Below are 14,804 nucleotides of genomic sequence, written 5' to 3' on the forward strand. Positions count from 1 at the left end.
CAAGTTCCTGTTCCTGGTGGGAACACAACAGAGCATGGCTGTGGTGCCTGCGCTCCGCTGCATCCTCCGTCACTCCTATCAGCAGGTGCTGAGCTGGCAGGCTGTGGTGCTTAGGGAACTGTAGTAATTTTAGATTCCGTGCATGCCAACCATCGTGAAGGTGATACCTATATTTTACCCTAAAATGGCTTCTGTAAGACTATGCTTCTATTAGGACCCAAATTTCTCTAATTTCCTCCCTTTGAGGTGATTTTCCCACATAATCCAACCTGTGTCACTCAAGTTTCACATGAGGGCATTTAGGATTAATATTATGTGGAGTTTCAAACACATATATATCAGGTATATCGTGCATACTCAGGTGGAATAGAAATAGCAAGTAGGATAATTGTTTTGACATACCCCAAACTTTTACATATAGTGCCATCATTAAGATAAAAAGCAAAAGAGTTAGTATCAATAAAACAACAACAGGGTGAAGTACTCTGTTGAACATTTCAGTAGCAGTTGGTGAGCATCTGAAAAAAGTGTCCCACCATCGTTCTCCATCCTTCACTCTTTCTAGGGCATGATGGATCTCTTCTGCATCATGATGGACTGTAATCAAAGTATTCTGTCAATTTTTCTTGTTTGTTTCAGCAATTGAGTCGAATCCTCATGTCTTAGTAGTTTTCTCACCAACAGAAGATTCATTCCAATGGGGGTAGGCAACAAACTTGAATCAGTGTATAATTAGACTGTAACAGTTAGTCAGTTGTGATGGGAGCTGGATGATTAAAGTCACATCACATAATCTTAAGAAAATTACAAACACAAATATTAGAGTGACTACTTTTATCTACTATAATGTTATCTACGACTACAAAAGCACAAAGCATTCTCATACAAGCACCTCCCTTACCAATATATATTTAAGTACAGTTTCAGGATCTTCATCAGGGTGTATTTCAAAATGACAAATGTTTTGTTCTGTGTCAAGACAAATATCTTGACTTTTGATGGTGTTCCTTTCACAAATGAACCCTTGCTGTTCGTGTACAATACATGTGTTGACATCAACAGTTTCCGTTTATTCCCATTTCATTGGTCCTATACTCTATGCTCAAGTTGGTAAGAGTACAGCTCCATTGTGAGTCAGTCCTAATGCAATGATTTGGTTTATGGTATATACCGATGCATTGTGTAGAGTCAGAACAAACGCTGTAGCTATATTGTTGATGGGATCACAGGTGAAATTGACCAAATACCAGCAGGATTGGAATTTCTTTTCAAATTCAATTGTGTTATCCTAGATTACCTTTCAAATTTCAGTTGGTAATGTACCTTCTCCACCTTCCCTTTTGATTGTAGCTGTCATTGATTGTATCCATAATTGTGCATGGATGCAACTAAAAGCCAAAGAAAAATTGCTTTGGACTACAAGAAATGCATCTATCATCAGTTGGTTGTCCTTTTGATCAATTCCCTCCCACTTAGGCAATATGTCCAATAAAAGCCAAAAGTTCAGAAAGTCAAAAGGGAAGATCATATTGGGTCAGATCACTGGTTACTGTAACCAATTTGTTCATTAAGACTTCTGAGTCTATGCCATTTAGAATTCCCAATCCTGTTCACAGAATGCCAGTCACATCTTTTTGCTCTTCTTCAGGGAAAGAAGGTTTGTTTGTGCAGCCAGGCTGTCCATCCTGCATAAGAGGTCTTCAGGAATGGTGCACAAGCTGGTTGGATTGTAGAAATGTTAATTTGCATGGACAATTCTACTCTTTTGAGGAAGCATGGTGGGTTGAACAACACCTGCTGTTGGCCTGTGTTCTTGATCACATATGGTTCAATTTTAGAAATTTATGGAGACAAAGTGTATTTATTTGTGGGTGTGGAATCTGATATTGAGAGGTTTGATATCAAGGTCAATACTGATGGGGTGGATAGTGTTGTCTTAATAATATCTTTTAAATTAAAATGACAGTCCCACACCAAGTTGAGCCCAAAGGCATACTGTAGAACTAGGCTGCACTAAGGTAAAACTGTACCAACAGTCCAATTGTTCAGCTGAACATGAGTTTGTATCCTTCATCTTGGGTTTGATGTACTATTGGTTACTGTGATTGGTGGCTTTCTCATGTCTAGATCCATTGATCATTCTACATCCTATGTGGATTTCTTCTCCAGCTGTTCCTACCAAGAGGGAAGCCCAACATTTATTACTGCATTTCCACTCATGTCTCAAATATACATAAGTTCCATGCATAACTACAATAGCTAAGTTCAGATTCTTATCTTTGGAATCTATTCCCATATTTCCAGTATACCTAATATAAGCTTGGGACCATGGCCTATCTGGGTTATTTTGGCTACAAAGCAAAGCAAAGCAAACTGCATGATCAATGTAAAAAATGATATTACAGATCTATATTTCAAGGATGACATCCTTAGAACTTAGGCTTGCAAGTGATGAAGCATATCAAAAATAGTATTATGGCCAAAATGAGCAGTAGGCTCTTTCATCCATCCGCATCAGTTCATTCATAATTCCTGTGAAAAGAAACGAAAATATGCTCAGCTGGAGATACAACCAGTGGAATTAATTAAAACAAGGGTAAAATCTGTTGAGTACTGATTCAATGTATTTTTCCTGAGCAATCTCTGGCTTCCCACACATAGAGTTTTTTTAGAAGTGACTAGTACCATTGGTATGGTTCCAATTTGGGGTATCTTCACTAATACAGGTTGTCCAGCACAAAGTGTGGACCTTTGGGGCAATTGTGTTAGCAGATGAGCAAAAAAAGCTTTCATTTCTGCACTACCATCTCCACTCCATCTGTTCTTCAACTGACAGATGGCACTAGACAGTTGTAGGTGCCACCCAGATTCATGTGTTTTAGCAAATCTTTTAACCAAACCATTAGTTTGTTCAACTATGCCATTGACCTGAGGACAGCATGGGGTGTGGAACACCCATCAAATTCCTTCCTCTTTGGCCCACTCTTGCACTATGATAGCTGTGAAGTGTGTCCCGTTGTAATTCTGGATTTCCTCGGTAAGGGGGAGTGTGCTGAACAGTCCCCTCACTGTGTTTTCTCTGGTTGTTTACGTATATTATGTTTCTATAGTAAGATCAGAGATGACTTCTACTGCTACCAGAACAAATTTCTTTCCACCTGATGGTCATGATGGACTGATATAACTGATCTGCCAGGTGTGCCACAATGTTTTTTCAACTCAGATATGTAAATAAGATGCTTTGCTCAGATTGTTCCTGTCAGGTCACTGCCAACATCACAAACAGGCAGTCACTACTTGTTCACATAGTTCGTATTTAAATCCTTACAAAAGCTTGCTGTAAGACTATGCTTCTATTAGGACCCAATCTTCTCTAATTCCCCCCTTTCAAGGTGATTGTCCCACACGGGTGAAAGGAGAGCATTTTCTGGTTTAAGTAAGCTCTCTGACTTAGTGAATGCACCTTTTCTAGAGCAAAGCATTCTGCTTATCCAGTTTTATCATGTGTTGTGGACACCTCAGAGGGAAATCCCATCTTCCACAGCATGGCTTCTCTACAAGAAAAAGATTGTTTAAGTCTAGGAGGATTTATAATGAATTAGGGAACCTGAAACAAAGTGTGTACAAGCGTGTGACATTCAATTTTCCAGAATGCAAATATATGGATGAACCCAAAATGTTTTCAATGAAATGCATTTTTTAAAATGTATTGCAAATGGATGTGCACAATATTTTCTATCTGAAAAAAGAAGTGAGACACAGCTTTACAACTTTATACTCAAATACTTGGCTTATACATGCAATATTTCATATTGTAGCAAGAATTATGAAAGTGCAATCTCAAGAAAGAAAATAAAGGGATTTAAGAAAAAATGAAAATTTAATCATACACCTTATGCAATTAGAAAATGTGTTAAAACTTAGTTTCTAAACCCTTTGTTATGCTTAATGACACATAACCTGTTTCTACTTTAATTCCATCCCCATAACAATGAAAAGATTTTATTAATACAACATCAACAAAGTATTTTGTGAAATGCACATATTCAAGAAAAAAAAATAGGAAGATGAGGGTTTTTTCACATAAGAAAGATCAGTAACTTAGAACTCATTAAAACCTTGAAATAAGAGGAAAGGATATTATCCTGACTACCCTCAGACAAATCAGTTCACCACATGAAGATTTTGCTGTGTGGTCCCAAAAAAGCTGCAGTGATATCAGAAGGCTACAGTAGTTATCTGTGATTGTTGAATTGTTGAAAGCTGACTCAAGATCAGCAATAATTATTCATGTCATGACTAATTAATTATAGTTTTCAGACTGGATGGAGGTAAGTTTGTCTTGAAGTAGGCAAGTTAAGAGCTACCTCTTTTTATTCTGTTGTTTCACTAGAGAGATTTGAAATTATCAGATTTTATTTCCACCCTCAATATTTTCTTCCTTTGCTACATTTCAAAGAAATGAATACAGTGTACTCTCATCACAAGGACAGACAAAAATAACATTTATACAGCTAATTTGCCATAGATCTAACACAATTATTCTACAAACATAAATAAGCTTTTTCAGACCACTGATCCTGTGCTTTAAGAATAGGACCATCAACTTCAGCATGGTCAGGAGCAAGTGAAAGGTTTTCAAAATGGAAGTTCAAATATCAGTTGAATGAAATTTGAATTTTTCTGAGAAATTTGGGATTCTGAGTTGATTTTCAGTGACTAAGATATGAAGGACAGTCGTTAAAAACTGTTCATTTGACCAAAGCTCTCCTAAACCTGTAGGCTTTACTAGCTCCTTAGTCTTCTAAGAGCCAACAGAACTGAGACTTCAGTTACTGAGCCACTTTTGAAAGCTGTGCTACAAATATTATGAAAGTAAAACATGAATATTGGAGGCAGGAAAAATTTCCCATGATTATAAATTTCAAGTAATGAAAGTGTCAAAAGATGTCAACTTGAAAATTAATAATAAGCATATACATAAGACTTCCAGTCTGGTGACTTTTCTACAGTTCTGCTAATGAATTGCAAAAAAAAATAAAAAAAATAAAAAAAATTATCCTACATAATTAAATACCTTTCTTCCTCCATCCTGCTGTCCAGAAGATTAAGTACTTTCCAAAACATTTTCCTCCACAGAGTGGTAGAATTTATTTCTGTGCCTATTGAACTAAGGATGTATTTGCAATATAAAAAAAAAAAACAGAAAACGTAATTCAGATATTTATAGTTCCTTGTATAAAAAGTAAATATTTGTTGAAACTAAATAAAGAATTCTTATTTAACTTTTCCACCTCATAATCACGTAAGTCTGGGAAGCATCTAATCTACTACAACTGCATGTATGTATCATCTACTCTTTGCTAGACAGAAAGATTTTGACAGAACAAGTTACATCTTTAAAACAGTCTAGCAATTAAACCTGATCAAATGTTAGGAAAAAGTGTGAAAACCATTTGCATTTGCAAAGACAATCTACATTGTTCTGATATCCTTTGATGTCACTTTACTTCAGCTTTTAACTTAACATGAAATCATGAAAAGTCATGCACATTCAGGGAAATAACTATTTCTTGATATGTAGTTTTTCCTTGAGGATGTGATAATTAATGTTCTTTAGATATTAAATTAACGTGTGCAATACTACTGCTTTTTTCTCTTAATTAGTTGATGTATCAGTGTATTTGACAACATTGGTACCTTATATTACAAATAAATATGCAAGTGTAAATTTGTTGACAATAACACAAGGAATTTACACGCATTACTAATTTAACTGGTTAGATGTATAAGTCAAAATTCTAATTTTAGAACATATACTTATAGCTTGAATGATTTGAAAAACTGTGGAAAATCAGAAATAATTTAGAATAATTAACATGCTTGAGAATTTTGAGAGATGTTTACAGCTAATTTGCTCAGTAAAGAAAAGGGAAAATCAATTATTTGTTGCATACTCAAACTCTGTAATTTGCTGAACTTCGTTATATCTGTGTGGTAAAGAGTAAGCAATTTATAGAACAGTGAACTTACAGGACATAAGAACAAGAAGATACAAAACTGTCTTCTACCAACCTTTGCAAAGTCTGTATTCTTCAGTATAAGAGTGGTACTTCATGTCCATCATCATGGATACAGGTAATGTCTGGCTTTATCATATAGCGTAAGTGCTGTTGAGTCAGCATGGGAAAAAAAGTATCTATTTCCAAACACTGCTAAGTAAAACCTTTACAATGCTGTCAGTTCTGTAATTCTGTAAGATTGGTTTTGCTCAGTTAGCTTTTTAAATTTGAACTATAGTCTATAATTTTCAATTTTGTACTCTGCAGATCTGAGTGAATTTCATATGATTAAATTTTGAAATTGGATCACCATGAGTTTGATGACCAACATTAGGCATTAAAAGAGATAAAATTGCTTATTCAAACATGCTCAGCAAAGAAAAAAAGGGTGATAAAGAGTTTCAAATGAGTGCTGGTCATGCCACCAATTTTGCTTCCTTAATAAATAATCTGGAATGTAGCTTTCAGCAGCTCTGAACAGCTCTGAATAACCCTGAAATTTTAAATGATTGAGTACTTTAGAATACAGTGGGCATTAAAGCCCTGTCACTGCTGTCAGAGGGAAGCAGAGATAACAACAGTGTAAGATTTGACCAGGTAGATGATCTGCTCAGCCTGGTGGCAGAGCTGGAAGTCAAAAGGTTAAGGTGTATCAGGGAGCATGAAAGGGAGATAGACTGGTGCAGCCACCCTCTACCACTGAGAAAAATGCACTGCACAGACATATCACAAGTAGTGGAGGCTTCCCTACCTACAATCCCCCAGACAGAGAGAGTGGTCCTAGGTGATGGGGAGGAATGGAAACAGGTCCCTTCTTGGTGCAGCAGGTGAATTACCCCCACCTACTTCACTTTCCCACGTGCCCCTATCCAATAGGTATGCAGCTGTGGAACCCAAAGGCCAGGAGAATGATGGTGTGGATGAAAGCCCTCCCAGGTTGGAGGAGTTGCCTAGAGCAGGTTAGTCAACCCCGCACATCACAACCAGCTCTGCTAGGAAAAAAAGAAAACTGGTTGTCACTGGTAACTCCAATCTGAGAGGACAAGAGGGCCCGATATGCTGACTGGACCCAACCTGTAGAGAAGTTGGTTGCATCCCTGGGGCTCAGGTGAGGGATATTACTAGAAAACTCCTTTGCCTTGTATGATCCTCTGATTACAACCCATTACTGGTCTTCCAAGTGGGAAACGAGGAAATCCAAATGACAAGAAGTCTGAAGGTAATCTAGAGGGACCTGAGGCTGCTGGCTGAGGGATCAGGAGGACAAGTAGTGTTTTTTTCTGCCAGTGGCAGGGAACAATGAGGTGTGTAATCAGAAGGTCACACAGATCAATACCTGGCTCTGGACCTGAAAGACTGACAAGGATCTTAGGTCAGGAGCTAGCAAGGCTCATAGAGAGATTTAAACTATATTCAAAGGGGGAAGGCAATAAAACCAGGCTTGCTGGAGATAAGCCTGGAGGTGGCATGTCAGGGTTGGAGGAGAGATCCTCGCCTGTGCTATTGGACAGCTTAAGTGCATCTATGCCAGTGCCAGAAGCCTGGGCAACAAACAGAGGATCTGGAAGCCATCATGAAGCAGGAAGGCTATGGCATAGTTGCAGTCATGGCGGTGGAATAACTCACAGGACTGGAGTGATGCGATGGATGGCTACAAATTCTTCAGGAGGGATAGACAAGAACGGAGAGCTGGTGGAGTAGCTCTGTATGTCAGAGAGTGTTTCAACTGCCTGGAGCTGAATAATGGTGACAGTAGGGTTGAATTTTTATGAGTACAAATCAGAGGGAGGGCCAACAAGGCAGATATCATGGTGGCAGTCTTATAAACCACCCAACCAGGATGGAGAGGCACATGAAACATTCTGCAAGCAGCTGGGAGAAGTCTCATGGGGGACTTCACCTTACCAGATGTCTGCTGGAAATGCAACACAGCAGATAGAAAAGAGTCTAGAATGTTCCTGGAGCATATGGAAGATAACTTTCTGACACAGCTGGTCAGTGAGCCAACCAGGTGAGATGCTCCCCTGGACCTGATGCTTACAAACAGGGAAGATGTGGTGTTCAGAGGCCGTCTTTGACTAGCAATCACAAGATGACAGAGTTTCCAGTTCTCAAAGAAGTAAGGGCCGTGGCCAGCAGTACTGCTACCTTGGACTTTCAGAGAGCCAACTTTGGCCTGTTTAAGAGCCTGGTTGACAGAGTCCCTTGGGAGGCAGTTCTGAAGGGCCAAGGGGTCCAGGAAGGCTAGGCTTTCTTCAAGAAGGAAATGTTAAAGGCACAGGCTCAGGCTGTCCACATGTGCTGAAAGATGAGCCAGTGGGGAATAAGACCAGCCTGGCTGAACAGAGAGCTTTGGCTGGGACTTGGTGGGAAAAAAAAGAGTTTAGCACCTTTGGAAGAAGGGGCAGGTAGCTCTGGAGGACTGTTAGGATGTCATGAGGTTGTACAGGGTGAGGATTAGAGAGGCAAAAGCCCAGCTAGAACTCAGGCTGGCAACTGCCGTAAAAGATAACAAAAAATGTTACAAACACATTAGAAACAAAAGGAGGGCCAAGGATAATCTTCATCCTTTATTTGATGTGGTGGGGAACATTGCCACAAAGGACAAGGGAAAGGCTGAGGTACTTGATGCCTACTTTACAACAGTCTTTAACAGAAAGATCAGCTTCCCTCTGGGCACTCAGCCCCCTGAACTGGAAGACAGGGATGAGGAGGAGCAGCATGAAGTCCCCACAGCCCAGGAGGAAATGGTTAGTGACCTGCTGCTCCACTCAGACACGCACAGGTCTATGGGTCTGGGTGGGATCCACCCAAAGGTACTGAGGGAGCTGACAGAGGAGCTCACCAAGCTCTTTATAATTTATCAACAGTCCTGGCTACCTGGACCAAGGAGGTCCCAGAAGACTGGGGGTTAGACAGTGTGACACCCATTTACAAGAAGGGCAGAAAGGAGGATCCAGGGAACCTATCCTCGGTGCAGGTTATAGAAGGTTATGGATCAGATCATCCTGAGTGCCATCACACAGCATGTGCAGGACAGCCAGCGGATCAGGCCCATTGAACATGGGTTTATAAAAGGCAGGTCCTGCTTGACTGACTTGATCTCCTTTGATGGCAACATGACCTGCCTAGTGGACAAGGGAAAGACTGTGGATGGTGTCTACCTGGACCTTAGTAAAACATTTGACACCATCTCCCACAGCATTCTCCTGGAGACACTGGATGCTCAGGGCTTGGACAAGTGTGCTCTGCACTGGGTTAAAAGCTGGCTGGGCCGCTGAACCCAATGAGTTACATCCAGCTGGCAGCTGGTCACAGGTGGTGTTCCCCAGGGCCAGGGTTGGGGCCAGTTCTGTTTAATGTCTTTATCAACAACCTGGATGAGGCAATCAAGTGCACCCTCTGTAAGATTGCAGATGACACCAGGCTCGGGGCGGGGGGGGGGTGTTGAACTGCTGTAAGGCAGGCCGGCTCTGCAGAGGGACCTGGGCAGGCTGGAGCGATGGGCCCAGGCCAGTTCTATAAAGGTCAACACGGCTCAGTGCTGGGTCCTGCCCTTGGGTCACACCAGCCCCACGCAATGCTACAGGCCCGGGGAAGAGTGGTGTTTCCACAGTTGTCTGTCAGGAAAGGGCCTGGGGGTACTAATTGACAGCTAGTTGAACATAAGCCAGCAGTGTGCCAAGGTGGCTGAGAAGGCCAACAGCAACCAGGCTTGTATCCCAAACAGTGTGGCCAGCAGGACCAGGGCAGTGATTGGTGAGGCTGCACCTTGAATCCTGCATTCAGTTTCGGGCCCCTCACTACAAGAGGGACTTAGAAGTGTTGGAGAGTGTCCAGAGACAGACAACTAAGCTGGTGAAGGATGTGGAGTACAAGGCTTATGAAGAGCAGCTGAGGGAACCGGGGATGTTTAGTCTGGAAAGAAGACTCAGGGGGACCTTATTGCTCTTTACAACTGCCCAACAGGAAGCTGTAGGTAGGTGGGGCTTGGTCTCTTCTCCCAGATAACAAGTGACAGGACAAGAAGAAAAAAGCCTCAAGTTGCCTCAAGTTACATCAGAGAAGGTAGACATTGGAAATTAAGAAAAGTTTCTTCATTGAAAGGGTGGTGAGGCATTGAAACAGGCTGCCCAGGAAAGTGATGCAATCACCATCCCTGGAGGTGTTAAAAAACCTTGTGGCTGTTGTTCTTCAGGATATCGTTTAGTGATGGAGTTAGCATCCTGAGTTAGCAGTTGGACTTGATCTCAAAGATCTTTTCCAGACTAAATGTTTCTATGATTCTATAAAAAACTATAGAAATTAATAAAAATTTCAAATCTATGTATAACTATATATTCTTACAGGAAATGTTCCAGTTCAGACCCATGGTTATGTTTGCTGTTCAGTTTGAATTGGCTAAATATTTAGTAATGATTGGAAGGCCTTCATCTCTTTTCACTTCTTCTTTTAAGTCTTTCTGTGCTTATGCCAAGTTTAATTGAATTTTACAGAATTAAAATCAGCAGTTTGGGATTTTATTTCTTCTCTGAAATTATTAATTATATTAACACCATTTTAATGGTTCATTCATTTTTCATTTTCTATTGTGTTTATTAAAAATAATTTCATTGTATTATTTTGTCTGAATTCTGTGAAGTCTTTTGTTCAGAGATAGCACTCGAGTTTTGTCACTGTTGATTTGAATGCAGAAATTTTCTGCTTTCTTTTCTCCTTAATCATGAATTCTTGTGCTTTTTTTAAACAATACTGTTTCTGCTTAAGAAACTTGTTACCGGTAGAAAAAATATTGATTATAATAAAATTAATATATTTTGGGGAAATCGTATATCAATTCTGTGCAAACATGCCTTTTTATGCCAACCTTTAAAATTAATTTAAATATTAAATTTATAACACATGATAATCACAGTCTTCCTTTTTTCTCTCTTCAGCTTCTGACAAATCCAGTTAGTTTACTTTCGTTCCCAAGGCAGTCTAAAATTTAAAAATGGAACCACAAAAACTGGCTTAATGAAAAGTAGTTGTAGGAGGACAATCTTGTGAACAGTGTTTTGGGAAATAATCTAGTTAGTTCTACTTTCTTTGAGTCGGATGAGAGCAATGTGTGTACTACCTAACTAGCCAGCCCTCATGAATGTTACAGAGATTATCTGATGAAGCAGGCCAACCAAAGATTCTGCTCTCTTACTAGTCTTTCCAGGAGTACAGAACATATCCACATGTAGTTTTTGTACATGACTGCTACTGGGAGCTTCATGGAGAGAAATAACTAGAATTTTTAGTGTCTCTGACATGATACTGTATTTATGATCAATGAAGTAACATTCAGTGCATAGATCTAAGGTTTACCATTGACATCAGAAATCTATCTGCTGAAATAAGCACACCTTTCACAACAATTTATTCAAATTATGACAGAGTGCTTAAATATTTTTTAGTTTGAATTCCAGCACTTTAAGGAAAGTGTTGAAGGAATGTTTATGGCAAAGAAATAGCATGAAAAATTTGCCCTTATTTTGTACTGTGGCAAAATAACCCAATGTAAGTTATTTAGTTCTAAACAATATATAAAAGAACTTACACAACATCACTATAGGTGACAGGAATTTATAACATTATTGAGCATATAATCAGACATTTGGGGAATTCTCTGTTCTTTAAATACATGACTGAAAAGACAACTGTTTGTATATAAATTGATTTTCAGAGATCTACATACAGTAAGTTACTGAAAATTTTGAAGAACTCAGAGAATTCTAAAAATGTTTCAAAGACCAGAAAAGTGTCATTCATGAGAAATTCTAGACCCATCTCCTTGGTCTACTAGCAAAAGACCCCAAAACAAAATAATCTCCATATTATCACTATTAATAGAGGATACGTAATTATCTGTAAAATTTTTTAAAGTTGCTTGATAAATTGATACAATATTCAAAGTTTTTATCATCAAATGCTTGCCTACAGAAACAACTTACTGAAGGGCTTTAAGAACTATACATAATTTGAAATATCAATTGTTTTTAATATTCTTCAGAAAGATAAGCTCTATGTCATGAAAATATGTGGTTCTGGTGGTGGAAATCATGTCCAAATTTTATATATTTTGTTAAGCAGATTAAATTTCCTAATAACAGCAATTCCTTCTGCCATTAAAATCCATGAATCCATTAATATAACCCACAAACTACAAATCTCAGCCACCAATGTTACACAGTAGCACGGTGATTACTACATTCCTAAAAAGTATGCCAGAACTTTTTAACATTTAAGGAGGAAGAGTTTATTAACTCTAATCTTATGACAGATGTCAGAAGGATGCTGCTGTTGAAACAGTATTGAAATATTCTCTTTATCATAATATCAACTGTTTCTTCTTGTCCAAATGAGCTCCATTGAACATCATCAGACAATGATACTAGCCATACCCTTTCTGCAGGACATTGAATGATCATATATGTTCCTTACTACTTTACAAAAAGAAAAATGTCAGGTTAAAATTAAAGCTATTCTTAAAATTACAGAAAGAAGAATACACACACAGCTGGTTTTGTCCGCCTTCCATGATTTCTGAGAAAACATGAACTTAGTGGTAATTTAGACAACTGGAAGTGATTTCAATTAATATTTGTCCTCTCACAGGAAGAAAAAAATTCTTAGTTCATTTGCCTGCACACTATTTCCAGTTAATGAATATAATTTTATGCATTTTTTGTGGTAAGTTCCACAGAAAACATGGCAAAAAATGTAGTAACTTATCAACAATTTTATTATCTTTAAAAGCTAGCAAGAATAACCAGAGAGTGAAATGGTTTAATTCATTACAACAGCAAAAATCTCCACACTTTTATATGTAAAGAAGTCAGATAAATAATAACTTATGGAATATCAAAGCACTGCTTAAAAGGAAAAAAACCAACCAAACAAAAAAAACCCACCCAGACCACCAAAAACCCCAGCTACAAACCAAAACAACAAAACAACCCACCCACCCCACCCCACCCCACCCCCAAAAAAAAAAAAAAAAAGAAGAATATTTGCGTCCTTTGGAATAAATACAACCCTCACAGATCTACAGAACTTTCTTTAAAGGTCAGGAAAGGGTCACCAGGGACTGATACCATCATAGGCTTCTAAAGTGCATTATCTCAGTCTCACTCTACTGGTTCTTTTCCCTGCTTTGGTCAGAAGAAATGCAATTATTGCAAGATTAACACTTCAAGTAAATTTCTTTCTTAATTCAAACCCACATGCTTATACCACCTTCACATCCAGGAAATATTTATCTATCATATCAGGTCTTTTTATCACTGCTTCTAAAATCTGAAACAGATGGAAAACACATTAAGCCATCAAGTTATCTACTGAGTAACACAGAACGTTTTGTGACTTTCATGTATTCCGTTGATTTCTATGCTTCTCATAGCCCTACTCTTCACAACTCTCCAGAGCTTCAGTCTCTGATTTCTCCCCTTTGCTTCTGCAGTTCTGTGCTGAGGAATAATGCAATAACAGCTGCAGAGACTACTGGAGACTAGGCACAGGTTTAAAAATTTTGCTGAATTGAGTCATGTATGTAATTTGGCTTTAAAAAGGTTTAGTGTTAATAAGCATCTTTAATAAAAAAAACATGACAGCAAAAATGTGAAACTATTTTTCCAAAATTTCCAAATCCTGGGTTTTTTTGTTTGGTTTTTTGTTTGTTTTTTTTTTTTTTTTTTTTTTTTAGTAAAGAAGGAAATGTATCTTTCATAGTATCATGACGTACATGACATGAAAACTGGTACTTTGAAGACTACAAAAATCTTTCTGGGCGCTAACTTATTTACGTGTATACCCAAATCTTTCATTTATAAAAGTGTATCTAAATCTACACTTGTTTCCCTTAGAGTTCACATGTATTTTGCAAAGTAACAGTGAAAGCAGTTCTAACCAATCATTGTCCATAAAACCCCACAAAATTCTTGTTCATAACACTAAAATTCAGACTCAGTAAATTATACGAGCAAAGGTATTTACTGTGCTCAGTATCTTCAGTTAGTGTCATCTTCTACTTAAACATTTTAAAATTCAAATCAAGAACAATCCCTCTTCATGCTGATTTAAATCTTTCAGTAAATAAAGGTTGCATATAACATACAGGGTCATTTATGTAACTGTTTATGAAGAATGACATTTACGATTTGATTCTCAGAAATTAGTGGGCATTGTTTCTATGAGTGTGTACTATTGCACAATGAAGTATGTATGGAAATGTCACATTAATGAATTATCTTGTTTCCTGGATAATTGTGGTCTCAAATTATTTTCTCCACCTTAGAGAAAACGGGAAGAATCTTAACTTGAAATAGGGTTTTCAACCACTTCTCAGATACTTAGACATGAGTTTCAAAAAATCCCATCAAAGTAAATATTTCACATTTTCCTGAGGCCTTCATCTGCTGAGTAAATTCATAAAGAGAAGTATATCAGGGTCTGGGAATCTGGAAATTGAAATGTCCATTTATTAAACCAAAGATGTCTCTCCACGCATCTTTAGTTTTCACTCCTTGGAATGAGACATTTATTTCTTCCAGAATTTCTTCTATACATGCAAAATGCTGCTTCTATTTCAAATAAAATGTCGTGGTTTTACCATTATTGCTATTACAGGTCTTCCTACCATGACTATTAGGTTCTGATGTACCACTTTCTCCACCTTGACCCCATAGCTTTTACTAGGTTCAGTTGCAGAGGAAT

The 14,804-nt window shown here is 38.2% G+C and overlaps 1 long non-coding RNA gene across 1 annotated transcript in view; it reads left to right on the forward strand.

Moving 5' to 3' along the window:
* LOC308056846 overlaps positions 1-13,070 on the forward strand; it is a 230,431-nt gene extending 217,361 nt beyond the window's left edge. Inside the window, exon 2 of the long non-coding RNA XR_013924996.1 lies at positions 1-13,070. This exon is cut by the window's left edge and continues 24,772 nt beyond it. This is a non-coding gene — a long non-coding RNA (uncharacterized lncRNA).
* Positions 13,071-14,804: the final 1,734 nt, after the last annotated feature.

Source organism: Falco punctatus (genome assembly GCF_963210335.1).
Source record: "Falco punctatus genome assembly, chromosome: Z".
Classification (NCBI taxonomy): domain Eukaryota; kingdom Metazoa; phylum Chordata; class Aves; order Falconiformes; family Falconidae; genus Falco; species Falco punctatus.